This window comes from Myotis davidii, unplaced genomic scaffold (genome assembly GCF_000327345.1).
Source record: "Myotis davidii unplaced genomic scaffold, ASM32734v1 scaffold688, whole genome shotgun sequence".
In the NCBI taxonomy this organism is placed as follows: domain Eukaryota; kingdom Metazoa; phylum Chordata; class Mammalia; order Chiroptera; family Vespertilionidae; genus Myotis; species Myotis davidii.
In genome coordinates this window covers 217,607-240,166 of record NW_006298877.1, presented here as the reverse complement: position 1 = coordinate 240,166, position 22,560 = coordinate 217,607, and the positions used below count along the sequence as shown (strand labels likewise).

At 36.2% G+C, this 22,560-nt stretch overlaps 1 protein-coding gene across 1 annotated transcript in view; it reads left to right on the top strand.

Moving 5' to 3' along the window:
- The window catches only part of LOC102751849 (glutamate receptor ionotropic, delta-2-like), a gene marked incomplete at its 3' end in the record, with an annotated part of 228,128 nt that overhangs the window by 1,339 nt on the left and 204,229 nt on the right, over positions 1–22,560 (top strand). The gene's annotated exons all lie outside the window — the stretch shown is intronic.

Here is a 22,560-nt window from a genome sequence, read left to right as displayed (position 1 = left end):
CGGCGCTCGCAGCTCCAGGCTCCAACTCTTCTCACTTGCTAATCCGCGAGAGCAGAGCGGAGACGAGCTCGTGCAGCCTTTTCGGCGTAAAAGCAATTTCCTTTTCGGAAATTCGCATCTGCGGGCCAGCGAGATTCCCCGATCGGGCTGAAGAGAGGCCCCTCTTGGGGCATATTCTGGGCACAGGACTTTTATCTGTCCACACGGCGTGATGTTCTGCAAATTGAGGAGACAGATGGGTCGCAGCATCTCCCCTTTCAGTCCCCCTGCCCCTCCCCCGCGCAACACACACACTCTCCCGCTCCTCCCTCCACCTCCTTCTCTTTCTCTCCCTTCCTCCCTCCTTTTCTCTCCCGCTCCTTCTCTCTCGCTCCTGTAAGCCTAACCTGCTGCAGGTGGCGGTTGTGCCTGCCCACGCCAGGGTCTTCTATCATGTGCGTGCCCAACAGGCCAGCCCCTCAGCTCCGGGGGGCTCCCTCTCTCTGGGTCTCAGACATTGTCTTTGTAAACATGTCTGCCATTCTCTATTATTTGTATCAATAGAACCATATGTCTCTGTGCAAGGAGTAATGAGGTCAGAATTCAGAAAACCTTGCACTTAGGCATTAAGTAAATGAAACACTAGATAGCTTGCCTGTTAGCTCACCTTTTGCTTGGGGGCTAACAGCCTGTGGGTTCTGAACTTTTCAGGGAGAAATTATGGTCTTATGGAGGGGTTCAGTAATGTTCTGATGGAGTTCAGAAATGAACTGGGCTCCTCTTAAATAAATGACTTACATTTATGTCCAGTGTAAATGACTGCCACAAGAATGTAGATATATGTTGTTGTACTTTTGCATTCAATTTTATGATTAGGGGTTTCTGCCTTATGCTCTTTATCACTCAGGAGGGAAGGCTTGGGGATACATGCTTATTTTATTGCTTACGCTGTGGTCTACACAATAAATACACTATTTGCAAACACCCACAGCTCTTGCTATCCTTTACCAGATGAATACTATTTTGCAATGCAGTCTGGGCTATTTGTTTCAAAATAGAACACAACTGTTGTATTTTTTTCTTCCTTTCCATTCTGTTGTCTGTCAGTGTGACATGGCTTACTTATTTATAACTAGACCAAAAAAGTAACTGTGTACAAATTACAGATTTCTTTAGAAAGCTGGTTCTATGCATGAACTGTGCATGTCCTACTAAAAGAAATCGTTACTTCTTAGACAATTAATTTGACTTGAATGCAATTAGTACATTAGACAAGAGGATTAGCTTCTTTTATAGACTACCTAATAATGTCACGAAGCTAGCAAATTGATGATTGTTTCAAATGCTCCATATCTTTTATGATATAGTGAAAATGTTGCCTCCTAAATTTAAAAAAAATGACAGAAAGAAGACTAATTTGTGTACACTTCAGAGGTTAAAATTGTCTCCCCCTCCCCCCCTTACCTCAGGCTGACGATAATAAATTCACAACTAAATGCCCATATATTGAAATTTTAAAGCACCTGTTACTATTCATTGGATCAGTTTACTTGCTTGGTTGGATAGGAAAAGAGAATTATGTTTAAGAGGTGACTGCTTTCATTTGATATTCAATCTGAGAAATATGCTTTGATATTTAATCTGAGAAATATGCATATGGTAAATATATTATTTCAGGACTAAAGGGATGAAAGCGATGAAACAGGAGGGAAAGAATGTTTCAACTCTAGAGAGATAAGGAGATATGCAGAAATGAAAGGTTTCCACAGCCTCATGTGATGTGTTTAAGCAGAAAGTAGCTGTAATGTGTAGTTCAGGCAAGCTGGCAAGATAAAAGACACTGCTGCAATAGGTTCCTTTTGTCTGCCAGCATTGTCACCATGCTGTATGTACTTATTGAACACCTTTTACACATACTTCAGTGTGGGGCATATAGATTTAGTGTAAGACATCACCTCGATCTCAGTGAGTTTATACTTTTAGTTTTCTTTTTAATTCAATTGAATGTCTTGGTTAATAAAATTCTATAGGTTTCAGGTGTACAATTCTATAATACATCATCTGTATATTGTATTGTGTGTTCATCACCCTAAGTCTCCTTCCATCACCATTTAGCCCTCTTTTACTCTCTTTATCTCCCCTCACCCCCCTTTTTTCTGGTAGCTACTGTTGTCTGTGTTTTTAACTTTTTTTTTGTTGCTTAATCCCTTTACCTTTTTCACCCATCCCTCACACCCCTTCCTCTCTGACTGTGTATCTATGAGTCTGTTTCTTTTTTGTTTGTTAATGTTGTTCATTAGATTCCACATATAAGTGAGATCATATGCTACTTGTCTTTTTCAAGACTAATTTGTGTGCACTTCAGAGGTTAATATATTTCACTTAGCATAATACTCTCCAGGTCCATCCATGCTGTTGCAAAAGGTAAGATTTCCTTCTTTTTGATGGCCTAGTAGTATTCCATTATAAGAGGTTCTTTAAATATTGAATCCTTTTGGTATTGAACCAAAATATATGTATGAAAACTCTCTCCATTCTTCTTTCTTTCTCTTTGTTTTCTACTATTCATGCAGGTAGATTAATATAGTCAGTTACATATTTTAAACTCTAACATGTTGTATTAAACACATTAATTCACTGCAATGATGCGGTATATTCTAATGGTTAAGTTAATGATTGAAAAGGAAATGTATTTATTGCCATTAAATGCATACTATAATTACTTTGTGTTTCTGTTAAAACATATTTTTAAAAAATTGATAATTATATACTGTTTAACATATGAATATTCTAGATACACAGACACAGTATGTAGAAATGAATCACCTCCATTGTGACCTTCTTCACCCCCCACCCCAAAGAAAGACCTTTTGACACATTAAAAACTATGCGATTTTGAAATTATGCTTCTACTTTAAGGCTGTGCATTGACTGAGTAATTTCATCAGACCCACATTACTTGATTGCTTAGAAGTTTCCTAATGATCTGCATGCTGTAGGAAGAACCAGAACGGCGTGAGTGGAATGGCAATGATACTGTGTTTTATGAGGCTATTCAGAAGTCGCTCTGATTTATGTAGCTAGAAAGCTCCAAAGTCTTTGAGATTAGCCACGCCGAGTGCTATTTTCTTCATACATCAGTCGTCTCACACTCTTGACTCCCTTAACACAACAGGAGTTTAGAGCACTGCTTTAATTAAGCAGGGATTAGGTGGCATTTCCAGCCAACTGCACAGTTTGTGCTTTGCTTCATATCTAATATGGAGGATCTCATGCTTTAACAGCTTAATGTATGCTCATTTCTTTATCTGGGCCTTGTGCTCACAGAACTGATTGAAATGAGCTATCCTCAGTTATGTATCTCTGCAAGGAAACACTGACACTGAGTACTTACTCATTTATTACAAAAATGGCTAGCATGTTTTTGTTGTTGGCAGTCATGGTAAAATACCTTATGCCAGCAGGAACTAGGAACCAAGCATTTACTCATGTTTTTCTCATAAGCCATTGGTGCTTTATCCTCCAAGATCATAATCATCAACTATGACATTTGAGAAGCCTTACACAATTCAGAGTATTTTCATCATGAGAAAGTGCAAATTAAAGTACAAAATTGGTGGTTGAGTAAAATGTGTCAATGCATTATAAAACACAAATAGAGGGTAGATTCAAACCGTCAGTTTTTATTCTGTTGCTATTGAGGACTGTTCTATCAAATGCAGAATGTAAAAGCATTTCCACTGTGATTTGCATGGTTTAATGATAGCCCCCAGAGATCATCAGGGACTCTTCCCACTGTATAAAATATCTCAATGATTTAAACTGTCCTCTTATTATTTATAAGAGTTCATTGCTCTCGGAATTATGGGTAATACATAGTATAAACTTAGAATGTATTAAGAAGTAGTTTCTGAGTTTAAAATAAGTTTATACTTTACCTTTATTCTGTGCCATTAAAACAGTTATTTGAGCACAGTTTAGATGTGCATTAGCTTAGACAATGTTATTATTCAATGCTATCAACTATGACATGACTAATAAGTCAGTACACTAAGGACCTTTGCTTTCTACTCCAAATGTACGTTCAGTAAATACCTCCTATAAATTTCAATTAAAATATGAATAAAAATCAAGGTGATTAACTTTCAACTTATCCAACCATAACAACCAGTTGAAATTCTTAAAAGAAATTGAAGATGTGTTACATTTAATTCTAATCTCTAAAGCTAAATTTATCATGCTGTAATTTTATCTCAAAGGAATATTGTAATTTCAAAACCACACTTTTTCATGCGGAATTTTTTACTTGCATATATTCTTTTAGTTTAAAAAAGTCCAGTATTTGGCATTGCTAGTGAATCCTCATGATATTTCGGATTATAGACTGCATATTGGTGAGTTGGAATACTTAGATTTTTACTACAAATACATTTATTAGAAAATACATTTATGGCCTACAAAGATAGCTTTGCCATTAGGTGTCACTGCATTCTGAGCTGTTCCTTTGTTGTCCTATTTGAAAATCACATGAAATATATATTCTCTTAAATCCTCAGGGGGAAAATGCCATTTAATGAGGTTTGTGATGTAAAGTACAGGTGGTTTTTATTTTCAAACCTGAACAGGAAATATCATATCCTGTCTCTTATTCTTGTCAGAATTTAATTTTAGGATTTATCAACACTCTCTATTCTGTAGATAGATGAGCTTCCTAGACCTAGTGATGTAAATTTTCACAAATTTTTCGATAACAAAATATATTCTTAAACTAATACTCCTCTATTGAAAAGTCTAAGACACCAAGTAGTTTGTAAAAATGCATAACGATGCTGGTGTAAACAGACATTAGTGAGTGAGTTTGTTAAGCAATTTCTTCACTGCAGTGGTTCTGCTTTCCTATGGAACATTTGGAGTTCAGAACTGATTGATGTTTGTAACATGAATCCCATACACACAAAGCTATGAATAAACATATATGTGAACACAAATACAGATATATGTAAAAATAGTGTCATCATTGAAGTGAATGATCATATATGTCTTCAGATAATTTTGGACTGATAGTTATTGTTTCATGTATTGTATCAATCGCCACACACATACCACAACCATCTGGTTTGTATGGTAATATACAACCAATGTCTGTTATCACATTAATTTTTTTGTATATTGAATTTTTTTTAAAGAGGCAAAATTTTTCTTCTAGTACATCCCATTGTAAGAGGATGAACCTTAGCTTTAATCTGATAAATTAGTTTTAGCATCAACAAAAATCACATGTAATAGGTTAAATGAAGGAACAGTTAGTCATATTATGATAGACCTTGCCCTGTGTCAATATTAATTAATAAACTGTTGGGATAATGTGTTATTGAAAGCTCAGAACAAAATCAGCTGATCAGATGGATAGCTAAAGGATAACAAAAAATACTAAAATAATATATTTGAGGAATAAATAAAATACTATATTTCAGGAATTTGTAGAAGAGATACAGTCGTGTGGTTCTTATAACTGTCTTAATAGCTAGGGGTAGAGTGAATTAAAACACAACTATATTAGGGGAAAAAGATGGAGAATAAAACTTTAATCACACAAAATAAGGACCCTTTAAAATGAAGATTTTTAGGGTATGAACAAGAATTATGCATAACATATTTATTCATCAGATATTCTAGATAACTACAAGTAGTGGATTGAGAGAGGTGGATTTTATTTTATTTTTTTTTAGATTGTGTTTCTCTTGTGCCTAGCATTAATACTAATGTGTTATATTCAATGCTACTCTTACAGTGAAATACTAATGCTAAGACTGATTGGAGAAATTAGAAGTCTTATGCTCTAACCATCACAGACTACTGTAACTTTTGGAATTGACAAACTGGATGCACACCAGGAATATCCACATATGTTTGGTGTCACTAGAATGTAAAAGAAACATTCATTATTTTGTCAAAGACCTTCCAAGTTTTGGATTCCTTCCTCAGGTGTTCTTTCACCTTATTGTTGCTTACCTAGTGGTTATTCATGTGCAGCTGAGGCTGGGTTGATCTCTTGATATCTTTCCCAGGTGAATAGAGGGAAACTCAGAGGCAAGTACAAGGAGCTAAACACCTACCTGTGTGTGTTAGAAATTTTAAATCACTCTGAGTCAAGTTTCTTATTTGAAAATATTTTCTTCATGAAAAAGATCAAGTAATTAATTTTATTAAAATAATTCTTATTCTTTTTTCACTCCCTAATAATTCAAATAACTTTTAGGCATAATCATATGTCATTGCTCTGAGTACATAAATAAGGTTTTTGCTTCATTATTAAAGTCATAATTCCAGATGTTAATGTTCCTGAAACTGCAGGGTAAGTTAAGCACTACCGCCAACATGTAGTATGTGTGCTAACTGGGAGCAGGTTTTTTTCATTCAACAAACACTTATTCTGAATCTCTTCTCTATGAAGTACCGCTTTTAGGCCCTGGAATGTTGGACAAATAACCTTTCTTCTTTTAGTTTACGGAGTTTCCATTCTCATCAAGCGGGCAAAGGAGAAATAAGAAAATATAATGTTATAATGTCAGGTAATGATAAATCTATGAAGAAAAATGAGGGACTGGCAGGTGAATGAAGTTGCTGTTTTGAATAGGGTGATCTGGTAATGAAACGTGGGGCATGGGGTGCAGACTTTTCTTCCCGTGGGTTCTTGTCCTCATGAAGTTTGAAGAATAAACTCGTGGACAAAAAGGCTTATTTAATAAAATATTTAGAATTTTATTGGAAGCAGATACAAACTCCATCTGGGCAGGAGTGTTCCCAAAGGGGACCCCATGGGGAGCCCCACACAGTGGGAAAAGCCTGTTCTCTCTCTCTAATGGGAAAATTTAAAAAATCCCCTCCCTTTTGTCCCTTTGTCTCCAGTTTATATATGCTGCAGTTCTTTGTTTCAATCCGACCTTTTTTTTATTGGTTCCTTTGCTTAATTTGGGAAGACCACCCCTGCTTTCCTCATTGGTTATTCTGATATATGGTATTAATTTCAAAGCTCAAAGTCCACGTGGTGCCCCCCAACTTTCTCTCCCCTTTTCTTGCTGATTGAGGTCACTTTTGATTATCTTATGGTTTTCTACCAGTTGTGCTGGCAGAGAAAGCCTTATAGCTCTCCCAGCTCCGCAGGTCTGCTACTTTTGGTCTAACTTATGGTCACTTTAATTACTCAGGTCAGAGATACCCCTGTCTGTCCTTGGTTTATGGCTGTTTTAATTGCTCAGACCAGAAATGTTTCCATCAGCCTGTGGCATATCTCTATCCTCTGTACAAGTAAGATAGGCACCCTGGTGTCTTCAAGTCTCCATCTATGTATTCCTCTCCCATGGACCCTCCTTATCTCTGAGACTCCGTAAACCTACCTATATTGTCCCTAAAACTCATTTTAGCAAGACCTCTCTCAAGAGATGGCCATTGGAGCAGAGACATAACTCAAAGAAAGGAAATTAGTCATGTGGCTATCTGATGAATAGGATTTCAGGAAGAAGGCATAACAGAGGCAATGGCCCTGAGACAAGACACTAGGGAACACCTTGGAAGTCACTGTGGCTATAGCGTAATGAGCAAAGCAGGCAGGAGAAGGAAATGAGGCCTGAGAGGCAACTAGGGAAGGTCCTGTAGGGACTGTGGTAGGTATGGTAAGGTATTTAAGTTGTCTGGGTATATAGGCAGCCCAGTGGAGTGTTGAGATTAAATGTGTATGACATAGTTTGTATTTTAGAAAGGTAACCTTCTCTGCTTGGGCGGACTGGGTGGAGAAGACATACTGTATGAATTTTAGCTGGACAATCGTGAACTGGACTAGTTTGAAACTTAACTGAGTAGTTGTCAGATTGTAGATTTATTCTGAAGGTAGAAGAAAGAGGATTTTTTCTGAATGATGATTCAGCTGGGAGAAATCCAGAGGAAGCAAGGAGGGCTCTAAGGTATTTTACCTGAACTAAGAGGGTGAAATGTGTTACTAGTAACTAAAATTGGAAACGTGGGCAATGGGCAAGCTTCAGGTAGACATCAGAATGTGCATTTGTTAGATTGGGTATTCCCATTACACATCAAACGTGAGAATTTAAGTTGGCATTTGATTCTGTGAGTCTGGAATTTATGGATTCAAGCTGTATATTTGGAATTCATCATTATAGACGTAGTCTTTAAAGAAACGGGGGAGGTAGCCTATTCAGGGAATAACTGTGTAGAGAGAACTCCAGGACTATGCCATGGGACAGTCCAAAATGTAGAGGGAGAGGATCCAGGAAAAAAGCAAATTGAATGACCTGTGAGTTAGAAAGAAAAGCAGAGGGTGTGTTGTTCTGGAAACTAAGTGAGTGAAGTATCAAGAAGAAGCAAATGAGACACCCTGTTACATTCTGTGAATGAAAATTGAGACTTGTCTGCCGCATTTGAAAATGTTGAGGACCAAGGTAACTCTGATAAAAAGTGGTTTCCGTGGATTAGAACAGACAAAATACTGATTGGGGAGGATTCAAATATACAATGGGACATGAGGAACTCTATAAGGTTTGCAATAAGGGAAAACAAAGGAGTGGGGGATGGGATTTAAAGTAAAGGGGAGGATATTGAAAGTGTGGAATCTTGGAGGGAAGGATGGGAAGGGCGGTTGGGTGGGAGATAATCAACCAAAGAACTTGTATGTATATGTGCATAACTCATTGACACAGACAATAGGTGATGAAGGCCTGGGGCTGGGGTCAGGGGCAGGCTGGAAGGGGTCAGTGGGGTAAAAAAGGGGACATATGTAATACTTTCAACAATAAAGGTTAAAAATATAAAAATTTTTAAAGAAGGTGAGTGCTGGGATATAAATGATAATTTTTTAAGAAGTTCAATCATAAGAACTTTCCAAAAAGAGGATTTAAAATAAAGTATTTCTCTTTATGTGAATGTATTTGATTCCTTAGTTTGGACAGCAAGTGATTGGATAGCACTGTAGTTTGTCTTTGTAACCTTGGATCAAGTGATACAGGCCGATGCCAGTAGAATTAACCAGAGAAAGCTTAGATGTCCTTTCTGCAACAGACTCTATTAGTTGTTCTGCATTTTGCTTTATTTCATTTCCCAGATTAGCAGTCAAACTTAGATAAAAATGTCTTACCTGAAATTATGAGTGGATTATACCTTAAAGAGTATTGATATGCCATTACAAATAGAGTCAATATGTTATTTAATGTACTAATTTTAAGAACTTACAGTATTCCTATGTAGCAGCATTAAAATAGCATATAATCCTCTTGTAGCAATAAATAGACACATTTGAATTGATTATAGGTTTCACTGCTAGTATGAATTTGATTTACTTAAAAATCACTTTGGAACATTTTTTTTTTTAAAGCAATAGTTATTTCACAAGGCAATGCATATCATTGCCACATAGAAATTAAATAGATGAAAGAAATTCATATGATATTAATTTTCAGTGACACATTTAAATATTTCCTTTTATGGAACTTTCACTTCTATTTGTGCTATACCATAGCTGTCAGATCTTTAGTCATAGGTGAAAATGAGGAAAGGAAAATGTTCTAAGTTTTCTAATCTCAGGATTCAGCCTCCTAAAAAGGAATCTTAATTACTTCATTGGTCTATTAGTAACACATAAGTTATGTATATTACATTGATTTTGACACTAAAATAGGATTTGTATTGAAATAAGAATGCTAGATGTCAGTGAATTATGTGTGTGTGTGTGTGTGTGTGTGTGTGTGTGTGTGTATGTATGAGAGAGAGAGAGAGAGAGAGAGAGAGAGATTTCCAGTGTTTTCTCCTCTATGAAAACATTTTGTCTTATGGGAACAATGTAATATGAATGTCACATGGTTGTTTCTGCTTGGTTACATTTATTAATTGATGTGTAAACATGGACTACATGAACAGTGAGGGGATAGGAGTCCTGTGGTTTGGGCATAACGATGAGTGATAATAAAGCAAACTGTGTTACGGCTGGAACATAAGAATATAGTAAATGAGATATATAATATTAAAAATATTTCAAATTTACTATTTCATAACTTTCTAGGTGGTGCTATGTAATCATTTGAAAGAAATGCTAAGCATATTTAAATCCAAATTTAAATTAGAATGGGCACCTGAAATTGGTGAAGTGCTTAGTTTATTTAACCTGGACATCATTGAGATGACATACCACACTGGCAGCTCATGTTAGATAGGCTGATTACCTTAAAAACCAAAAAACAGGTAATCTATTAGAAGTTAAAGCAGGATGAGAGAGTCAGTTCTAGTGCTCTGTTGCATGTAGTTTAGGGTGAATTAAAATCTAGAAGAGGGATTCTTCCTTCTGATAATCTCCACAATCTGACAATAGACAACACTGCGCCAGTGGCATAGTGGCAATTACTGTCTTGCTCTTCCTTGTTGGATCTTTTCTCTTCTTTGCTGATTCTATGAATGGTGACAACAGGAAACTAGTGAATTTTCTTTTTAGAAATACCAGCAATTCTCAGCAAAACTGAAAGGAGGCATGGACTTTATGAAAATCATGATAAATTTCTTCTTAATAAAACTGTTAAAAAATTTAACATGTCATTAGCATGGGCTCATGCACAGATTTGAGAGGGATTACTCTTCTGTCCTTTGGTGGTGCAGTCAAGTTGGATTTGGGACATTTTTGATAGTTCATTATACTTAAGATAAGAAATCATAATCCATATCCTCATACGCATTTGCAAAAATATAGTTTTAAGGTAGATGAAAACCATGACATGTAATTAAAAAACACACACACCAAATGCTTATTGAGTGCCTAGTATGTTGAATACGAAAGTACACACATAATACATGTTTTCCATTCTTTAGGTGTTTTTAGGCATATCTGCCTCCTGAGTTCATACTGTATTATCAGGAAGCTGAAGGTAGAGCAATTCAGGACTCACAGTTGAAAGGCTATGGTTTATTACGACAAAGGGGATTATGATAATTCGATAAATGCCGTCTTTATGATGCCCTTAAGGTGCCATAAAGCAAAAATATATTTCAGAAAAAATTATGTGATAAGATGATCACTTACAAAAGGTCTTCATTTACAGTAGAAATCTCTTTATTCAAGTTTCTGATGGTTAATCATTCACCTTGTACCTATAGGGTACAAAAACAATACAGTCATGCCATAGACCTAAGAGAAAGTCTCTACTATTGGCCTCTTTTCATGTTTTTTGTTTTCTATAGATGCCAGTAGTTATGCTATAAGGTCCTGTAAAGGAGGTGGCTTTGAGATCCAGTTATCCTATAATTAATAGAAGTAAGAGACCATTTCTAAATTTATTACCACATACCAGCTCATCCCTCCAAGCATGGTTTCTTGGGTATAGAGAAAATGCATTTATTTTTATTTTTTCTTCCTCTTTTGAAGTTAATAGTATGCTACTATTTCATATTACTAATCTGTACTTTCTTCTGGATGTGTAGAACATCAATGAAAATGACAGTTTTTTACTGTAGCAAACACAGAAAATTATCTCACAGAACAAGTAACATTAGTTTCCTTTCAAGTGGAATAAGTGCTATTGGGAAAAGATATTAATACCAAGTTTTAGTTATGTAGGTATAATTGTGAAGAAGACAAGCATTGAAAATTGGAATTGTTCAAAAACTAACTGGTCAGTACTTTCATATTTCTCCATAAGAGTTCAGTTAATAGCCGAAACCAGTTTGGCTCAGTGGATGGAGCGTCGGCCTGCAGACTGAAAGGTCCCGGGTTCGATTCCGGTCAAGGGCATGTGCCTGGGTTGTGGGCACATCCCCAGTGGGGGATGCGCAGGAGGCAGCTGATGGATGTTTCTCTCTCATCGATGTTTCTGGCTCTCTGTCTCTCTCCCTTCCTCTCTGTAAAAAGTTCAATAAAATATATTTTTAAAAAAAAGAGTTCAGTTAATAAACAGCAAAAATGGGTGTTCTTATTCTTTTTATTTTTCTTACTCACCCTTCAGTGACAATGCTAATCAGCAATGACATGGCTGAAAGCCAGGAATAGGGCACAAAGGGTTTCCAATAATCCATAACCCGGAAGTTCAGCCTCTGAATGCTTATATGAACAGGTTTGCTGAGAAGAAGTATGTACTTTTAATTTCTCAAAATATTGTTTAGATTCTGAAGATAAAATTTCCTCTTGGTTGCTGAACCTATAAGAGGATTGAAGCTTCCAGGTCAAAAAGAGGGATAATACTGTGAAAGACGCAGGCTGGGACAAAAGAAGAATATTATTTTGGGAAAAGAATGTCCTTCAAGGTTACTGCTGCTGACAGCTAGGACCCCCATGATTAGCTCAGTTTCTGTGTGCCATGGTGATGTTTACAAGAAAATATATAGATTCCGGCTGTACTTTTAAAACACGTTAAGTACGTATGCACAGTGCTGGTCTGACATTCCTCTCAGTATACATCGTTTAATGAGCAGCTACATTGTTTAGTCCCAGCTGATGCTATATTGTAGACCATCAGGAAGAAATTGAATATTTCACTTTTAGAAAGAAACTGTGACACACACGACAAAAATAAACACAAAAGTATGGTTAGTGATTAGGCTGAGGTTCATTTGAAGAGAGGTGAGAAGGGGAAGTGATGTGATCTAGGAGAGCTGCATAATCAGTCAATATTACTGATTATGTCTTATGTCCAAGCTGAGTGGTGGTTCCACAAGTGTTGATTTCATAAATACCTCTGAAGCTTTGTAATTGAATTGTAAGTAATGATACTAGTGTGTGTGCCCGTTGCCTCTCCTTACAGTAAAATCCCTTGGTACCTTTCAGTTCCACTTTGGTTAGGGATGGAGGTTTGCCTTTAAGACCCCATCCACCACATAGGATGGCCCAGTCCCCAACATTTCTTGGAGGGGAGGAGAGTGTTTATAATATGCCAGGATCATTCACTGGCAAGTGAGAGAACAATCCAGAAGTCTGTGTCCAAGCATGACGCTCTGTGATGGATTCGTCAAGCAAGCTGCTCTCTCTGCTCTTCAGAACCTTGTGCTGGAACCTTTGTTTCTCCTGTAGCAAGGGCAGGGAGTGCCTTTAGGTGCTGAAGTGAGAGAGGAGAGAGGAGGGAACGTGCAGAGAGAACCATCGGATCAATACCATCAGAGGAAGTTTGGAATAATCCATGTTTTTAATATTTCATAATACAAATATAAAAAAGATAACATGTTACACTTTTGTAACTCATAGTTTGCTAGTATTAACAACTTCTATCGCACCCTTGAGTTCTAAGAAAGTATGATCAATTCTTCTATAAAGTATCCTTGAGGAGTTAATTATTTTCTTGACCTTGCATTGATGTTACTATGTGCTCATAGTAATTAATAATAAAGTTAATCCAAACAACTGATATTGTGATCATTTAATATGGTATCTTTTACTCCAACTCTAAACTAAGATATTCTATTCTGCAGTGATGAGCAGAGGTCCTTGCAGCTGATAGACCTTAATGCTGTGGCCCTTGATTGACTTTCCAGTGGAATAGTTCATTTTAATCCATATAAGTCAGAAGGAACGAGGAGAAAAGCTCCCACAAAACAACCTCAGAGGCAGAGAAGAGGCTATTTTTTCCAGCCTTCTTGAGATCTAGCTGTCATATAACACTGTGGGACTTTAAGGTCTACAACATTATGATTTGATATATTCACATATTACAAAATTAGTACCATGGTAGCACTAACACCACCATCCCATCGCATAAAAATTACATTGTTTTGTGGTGAGGACATGTAAGATCTATACTCTTAGCAATTTTCAAGTGTATAATACCATATTATTAACTAGAATCACCATATCATGTACTAGATTACTAGAACCTTTCTTATAACTGAAAGTTTCTACCTTTTGATTAATCTCCCCAATTCCTCCACCACCCCCAACCCCTAGTAACTATTCTACCCTCTGTTTCTCTGAGGTAAGGGCAGAATCTCCTTGTTTCTCGCAGCTGAATAAGGGAATATTCTTTATGCATTCATCCTTTGGTAGACAGTTTGTTTTTATTTTTTATTTTGGCGGTTGTGGATAATGCTGCAGTGAACACAGAGGCGCAGATATCTCTTTGAGTTCCTGGTTCCAAGTCCTGGATTTATACCCAGAAGTGGAATTACCGGATCATACTATAGTTCTATTTTAATCCTCTGAGAACCTTCCGTACTGTTTTTCCTTGTGATTGCATAATTTACATTTCTACCAACAGTGCACAAGGGTTCACTACACTCTCCCCAGCACTTATCTATTGTCTTTTTTTATATTCTTACCTGAGGATACGTTTTTTCTTTTTTAAAATTGATTTCAGAGAGTGGAAGGGAGGGAGGGAGGGAGAGAGAGAGAGAGAGAGAGGGAGAGGGAGAGAGAAACATCCATAGGTTGTCTCCTGTATGGGACCTCACTGAGGATCAACCTGCAACCTAGGTATGTGCCCTGACCGGAAATCAAAACTAAAACCATTTGGTATATGGGATGATACTCCAACTTTAGGTGTGTGTTGGTGAGGGCTGTGCCAATCATGGCCAATGGGAATGAAGAGGAGAATTTGCTTAAGAGACAGACTAAGAAGTTTGCATTCATCGACTCAGTGGTGGAGTGAGTGCAGGTAAAAGAACAAGGTCTAACATTTTTGAGTACTGTCCCGAGGGACTGAGCGGATGAGGATGCTAATAATCACTAATACAGGAGTATAGAGGAGTTTCACTGAGCTTGGTTTGAACTCAAAATTATTTTGTCATGACTGCAGTGTCATATCCCAGAGAGCAGCTTCCCAATAATTCCCTTCCAGCCTCATATGGGGAAAAAAAGGCCATTCTCCATAGCCATCAATCCCATTTTAATCTAAAAAAAGCAAAGTGTTTTTCTTGTCATTCTTTTCTAAACTTTTCTTAGATTCAATGTTAATAGTGTCATTTTCTATTTAAAGTGTGAACCATTTGAAATATTTTTGAGCTACTTTTATTTAGAAAATAATAATCCTACAGCAGCAAGAGCCTTATGGCTTTTAGTTCCTGTGTGCTTATGTATCAATTCATATTATTCTAAATAATGTTACTGACCTTTTGATGTGTATATCTCATTCTCATTTCTTAATGTGAGTATACTTTTAAAAAAATCAAAGTCTGGGTCTAACATGAAAAGACTAATGCTGTTATTTATTTAGCTATTTCCATTTAACATGGAATGATCATTGAGAGAATCTTAGTTTACTAAAAGTAAAATAAAAATATGCTAATTTAAATTTTTTGTGTATATTACAAGTAGAATCCCCTTGTGTAAATTATTAAAATTGCATAGAAGTGTAAAAGCATTTCCATAGAATTTTGTGTGGTTTAGTTACACATTATCTGCAAACATAATTAGCTGAAGGGAAGGAAAATTGTGCTCCTAGAATGGCAGGAAGCTAAGCCTGCTATGGGACATGTGCCATTTAGGACTTAGAACACATTAAAGGGATCTTGTTGGCCTTATTTTTTAAAGAGTCTTAGAAGACTACTTCATAGTTAAGGATCTGGGTTCTCAGATAAGAAATGTTTTCAAACACTGATGTGGAGTCTGAAGAATGTGAGAGCAGAAACAGTGTGTCTGCTCATGTGTGAAAACGCTGGATGGAATGGCCCGGATCCAGATAAGCCTGTCTCCTTTCCTCCTCGGTGTCTCTGTTCAGCGTCTAGCTTTTCCGCTTGTTTTTCTAATTCATACTGTCAGTGCTGAACCTGGTGAGACAGTTTAAGTATGATCTATTATTAGAGCTTAATTTTGGAATCTGGCTCTTTTTTTTTTCTTACTAAGTTGATCTATTTGGAAGAGAGCCAAGGGTGGACAGTTGAGTGCAGCACCAGTGGGGGGGAAGCTTCAGCATTGCTCGTCTTGCTCGCGGGCTCTCTGATGGGTTGTAGAATAGATGAAGGGATACGACATTTAGCACCGGTGCTGGATAACCTGAGTGAGCTGAGTCAGTCAAAACCTGGGATGACTAGTAATTTTTTGTTTCTTAAACAGAGTGGCATATGGTACCGAAAATAGAAGTGCTGGCTTTGATATTGGCATTAGACTACGTGGATCGTGCCTGGATCACGTTGCCAATCCCTAACTGTGATGTCTCTAGATAAGTAATGAAACTTCGGAGGTCTCAAATTTGCCTGTTCCTGTTTCCTCTCCACCTCATCTGGAACTGTAATAAAATTTAAAATATGGACCTATTGACTCTGCAAATAGCTAGTATTCATACTTACGTGGACTGAACTTGTAATTTAAATATACTTTCCCTCAGGACCCCGTGTCTGAGTTTGCATTAGAAAGTGGGTATCACACCTAAGATCAGATAGGGCTCCCTGTGTACCTCTGTTTCTGAAACATTAATTCAGATTTACAGCTATGGCGCTTTTTTTAAAAAAAAAATTAAAAAAAAAATTTTTTTAAGCCAGGTATTCTTCTTTATTTTTAATTAAAATGGGGTGACATTGGTAATAAGATTATAAAACTTTCAAATGTACAGTTCTATGATACCTCAGCTATGGCTTTTCACAACATATACATCACAGTTGAACGTCTTTGTTAAAGTAACTGAATTTAATGTTAACTACTTCAGAGATGACATTTCACTCTAAATTTACATGACATAGACGGCTAGAATATTATTTGTTTTCACTGATGCTGATATTTAGTGGCCACACCCGTTAATTTGAAATAGGTGGATCTTATCATTGATTGTCCAAACTGGAACCCTTTTGAGAGTGGAAATGGCAGTATTAAGATTTCAGCGTGGGTGAAAGGGACAAACTGGGTCTGACTGGAGGCAAACAGGGACAAATAAGGCAGCGCTCTCATTGCAAACTCCTATCTGCCGGCATGCGATTAGCTTGCAGTTTGGCGCAGCCACAGCCTCAAAGCTCCCCTGGGCAGATCCTCCTTCACTAGGCAGTGATTCTGACCTAGCAACAGGTTGCTTCCTGCTCTTATCTAGGTCTTTTATGTTGATTAAAGAAATAGACTTAGGTTTTATTTTTGTTTTGCTTTTTTAATTACCTAGAGCTCTTTTCTTCACAGGCAGCAGGAAAAGGAAAAATAGCTAGGTATAGGTTGGCTTTGTTCACACAAACACATTTAACTGTTTTTTTAAAATCAGAAATTGGTATCTGTAATCACTGCTTTTATCCTTTTCACATCCATTCTCTCTATCTGCTGTTTGACTGCCGCTTCTAGCAGAACTCATTAGATATTGGCAATCACATCAATTTGCACCTAACTCCAGATGCTGTTTCTTTGGTACTAAATAAAGGACATACATGTATTTTTACATGGAGTGGATTGTTCTAGGAAATGTAAAGAGAATTTATAACAAAGATTTAAATTTGCTTGTTTTTTTTTTTAATTTTAAAAGGAGAAATCATGAAATAAGTTGTGATTGTTTTTATATAAAATGGCAGATACTCCAGATAAGAGGGGGATAGCCTTAACAGTTAAAGTGTCAAAGATGCATATTTAAAAAATTAATTATTTTTATTATAAGGGAAAAGCAGGAAATACTGTTTTGTGATTTTGCATTGATTATACTATAATCTCCATGTTACCTAATTTGATTCAAACTCTACTCACTTCTCCTACAGAAATGTGCCCTTCTTCAATCTGGTGTAAAATCCTTAGATTCTATGAAACTTCTCCCCTTTCTCAAGGGTCCAAAGTCTGGTTTAACTGAAGAATGATTATGTGATGCCCTACATTGGCTTCTTACCCTCACACTCTTGCTCTTCCCCTGATAACCTCGTTCATATAAACCTTACCTCCTTTCTTCCCTGCTGGTACCCAGGGTATTACTTTCGATGTTTTCCAGATGTGGGACTGGATTGGAGAGCACCCCCCTCTCACTGTGCTCCCCAGAAGAGTGCAGCCTTTGTCCTTTATTCATCCCTGGTGATTTTCAGACCTGGGCAGACCCTGGTCTTTAGGTCATTTTCAGAAATGATGTAATCCTAGACTTGGACAGTTGGAATATTAGAGGTTATCTATAGCCTTGAGTCCTCCTTTTGCTGATGAGCAAATTGAGAGGTTAAGTGACTTGAATGCTGCATAGAAAGGAGTTTTTGAATAGTCTATTAAACATAATTTTTACCAAAAAAGTAACTATAGTCACATCATCAAAGATGTATTAATGTGGGCTATTGGCCAGGAGATAGAAATAGCCCAATTATGTAGAATTGGATAATTGTTTTTATTAAGATAGAATTAGTCCATTTTCCCTGTCTATATTGCTGCGGAGCACTGTAATTAATTCCTTTGAAATCAGCTAATATGTTACATGTAGCTAACCTAATTGTTGGAGAACTATTCCCATAAGCTTCTGGGGGCAGTAAGTGTATATACCATTTTCTAGAACTTCTCCATGACTTCAGAGCCCTGAAAAGTCTACTCAGATCCATACTCTATTCCTCAAACTACCTACTCCACACTTTCTCCCTCATTCTCTCTCCTTCCTGTCCACCTCTTTCCCCTTGAAACTAAGGTTGGAACTCGTTTCCACTAAGATGTAATAAAGTTAATTTTGTTTCTGTCAAACCATGTCATTGCACATATATTTTAATTGCTTGAGAATATGCCAATTTACCCTGGTTTTTATCATTTTTGGACAATTTATTTCAGTGTTCTAAAAAATAAAACAATGACTAGAACAGAATGAGTTTTCAATAAATATTCATTTACTTTTCTTCTTTTCCTTGCCTTCCCTCAAAACTTCAAAAATACAATAGTTTTATTTAGATAATTGCACATTTTATTTTTGTCTGATTTGTGCATATTTGCCAAATATCTTTAGGCTGGAATTAATTGATTTTTGTAATTATGTCAAGTGAAGAGGAAAACTGTCTTTGAAAATATGGGTTATTTATATGCTCTTTTTCAAGCTCAAACAAAGAGACTTGCTGTTTGTTTAACACGACAGAAAACACCTCAAACAATTTCAGTGTTTTTTTCATCTTTTTTCTTTTTTGCTTCAGAATGTTCATAAAATAAATGTTTTTTTAGTTACTTTATAAGCTCATAATCTTTCTGCTGCCTGGAGCCATTTTGAGACATAACCCTTCTTTAAGTCATTTTTCAAATTAATGTTATACAATCTCTTCAAATTATATTATTTTCAGATTTTTAATGTCCATTCTATAAAAATCAATTACCTCCTAATTTAATTTTAAAATAATCATTGATTCTTTTTCTTAACCTCCTAAAATTTACTGTACAAAAATATTAGTTTTGCATGCCCTATGTTTATGTAAACAAATTCTATAGGGAGAAATTGTGTTTTTATGAGAAAACAAAGGGAGAGAGAGGGAAGTCACAGGGAATTTGTTAAGAATTTCATTCTCTTGGCAGTTTTATATATTGGTACTGATTTACTAATTGTTCTTTTTTTTTCAGTTAAACTTGACTTGTCTTCTGGAATTGAGCTATTAATGTGATTTTAATCAATAGAGCTTGTTCCACAGGTTTATAACTGACTAAAGGTCAGTAAATTAGTTGGACATTTGAAATCAAATCAGCACAATTTGTATAGAACCCTGAATGTAAATTCCACAATTTAATTTAAATTTAAAGGTACTTGAAAGAAAAAGGACTTTTATTGGGAATCACGTTATTTGAAATAAAATACGATTGAAGTGATTGTAAAGTGTATAAAGGGATCATTGAACTAGTTTGCCTCTGTGCCACTATCATAAATGTAATAAATAAAAAGTCCCCTTAGTCTGATTTATTTCTCTGTAAAAATTCTGAGGATACTATAGAAGAGAGCAAAAGGATAAAGGAGAGAACAAAAGAAAAATGACTAATTCCATTCTCTGAAATGAGACTTATTTTTAACTTATTCATAATCATATATAAGAACAAATACATTTATAAAGCACTTACAATATGCTAATCATTATTACAAACACTTTATAGCTATTATCTCATTACATTTCTATAATAACCCAATAAAGCTGGTGTTATCATCATTCCCATTTTGCAGATAAGTTACAGGAACTTTAGCCTTGTTATATTATTTGCCCAACTTTACTCAGCACAGAAATAGAATAGAGTCTGACACCTGTCTTCATTTCTTCCCTTATTAATCACGTCTAGAAAATAGTTGTAGTGTTTGTATCTATTCCATGTGCCCTGTGCTCTTTTTTCCCCTCTGATAGCCACTTTGACAATAAGAAGACAGATTCTGTCTTAACAGCCCTCTCTGATTTTGTAACCACTATGATGCAGGGTAACCCATACATTTTTCACCACATTCTAATATTATTATAGCCTTGCATTTGATAGAGAGAAAAAAAGTGAAGTATCTCTTACAGTGAGTTGTCATTAAAAAAACAAAACAAAAAACACCTCAATTCTTGCTTTGTTGGTGCTTTACTGATGACTGTTATTTTGTTGTGCCTTTCTCTGAGTCACACAGTGTCAATGATTAATAAAAAAATAACGAATAGGCTCTGTGTCCACACCTTTGAGTATCTATTCACTTGTCTCCAGTTGGGTATACAAGTATTTGAAGTTCACATAGGTCTTTGTTTCACATTATTCCTAAAAAATTAAGTATTTGTGAGTAGCAGTATTCCTGCCTGCAATTCTAGATAGGGTTCTGTGCTCTCTCAACCTCTGGTTCCCACTGGGAAAACCTGACTCAGATTTCTGTTTAGAGTAGATCGTGTGCCAGGGAGTAACTAGGCATGTGTCACATATATTCCATTTTACCTTCTTTTCCCACTGAGAGATGGGAGTTGTAAGCTAGCCATGAGTCCTTGGCCAGATCTTTTTCTTAAGCTAGCCCCGTCCATTTGACCAATATTTCTCCTTTATGAAACAAACACAAGTGAAAATCACTGCACAAAAATTATTTTAACGTTTAAAAAACAATTTTTAGAACATATTTTTTATACTGAAATTTTGTGTTCCTCTAATCCAGCAAACATTTCAAACATTCTTTCTGAACATGTGCACATTTTGATGTTCTTCTTTTGTGTGGAATAGAAGAAAATAAAAGAAATTATAATGATTAAAGGACAAAGTGGGGAAAGAAGGACAGTGCATTTTTACAAGTCATTTTCCTGTTTTGTAGGATGATCCACTGTGTTAAGGTAAGGGTTATCATGAGAGAAAAGAAAACGTCACTTTTACACTTTTACCAATTTATTTGAAATGTGATTCTTATATATGTCTACATATACAGTGATACATGCTCACCCACTTGCAGTTGAGCTGTGCAGAGACAGAGATAGGGAACAATGTCAAATGTAGAATAAGAACAAAAACAAATAATACACAAACATTTGAGAGGGAGAATGACCTTTATAGAATTCCTAACAGCTGCATGTGGTCCAGGTCTCTGCTGGAACAGGACAAGGGCGGCATCCTGTGCCATGTGAAATGTTTTCTGCAGGAGCACTGATGCAGGGCGAAGTGCAAGAGAGGGGCTGATAGGTCAGTTCAGCTAATGTCAGCCAGCTATTCGAGTATCACTCAGTGTGCCAGAGATTTGCTGAATGGGACTTTTTGACGTTCAGCCAGGCTGGCTGAATGTAAACATTCAGAAGAAATAAAAGCACTTGTGATTATTAGGAAAATGATGATAATTTTTCTGTTAAATGTGATTACACTTCTACTATATTTGTCTTCACCTCTGATAGCATCTCTGTAATCATGCCAAGGACACTGATAGTTCTTTCACTAGAAGGATGGATTGAGTACTACATTTGCTATAGCATAAACTTGGACTTTTCCTTAATTTTACTTTATCTTTTGTTTGTTTTGATAGGTAGTTTTTAACAAAGTATTTTTTATTTATTTTAGAGAGAGAGTAAGGAAGAGGGATAGAGAGATAGACATTGATGCGAGTGAAACATCAATCAACCGCTTCCTGCACGCTCTCCACTAGGGATTGAGCCCACAATCCAGGCATGTGCCCTGATCGGGAATCTATCTGGTGACCTCTTGGTTCATGGGGTCAATGCTCAACCACTGAACCACAGTGGCCAGGCTGAAAGGTAGTTTTATGCTAAGAGTCACAAAAAACACAATACAATGTGAGCTGGGAAAACAACAACAAAACAACCATTTGTTATCATAGGAAACTAAAAGCAAAATGTTTTATTTATTATTTGCTGTATATTATTGCTTATTATTAATTGTCTATTATTTATTATCAGAAGTGTATATATATATAAAAAAATGGTACTTTTAAGAATGTGGTTTTCTACCAGAGCCAAAAGTTAGTTAATACTGACTAGAAAATGTTTTTTTCTCTCAATATCAATTTGTGACTTTCACATTTCATCTTTGTGTTCCTGCTAACTATTCTTTAGTCATTTGTATTTGAAGCAGAATTAAAAGGAAACTTTACTTGAAGCTGGAATAAATCACCAGATCACATTGTTCTTAAAGAATTTGCTCTCTGCATGCTTTTAATCGTGGGTAGAGGTTGGCTTTGTGATGTCTGTGTGTGTCCTGGATAATGGTCATAGTTCCCATGTATAGGTTTTACTGTATAAGATTGTTAAACCTGGATCATTAATATTACAAGAGAA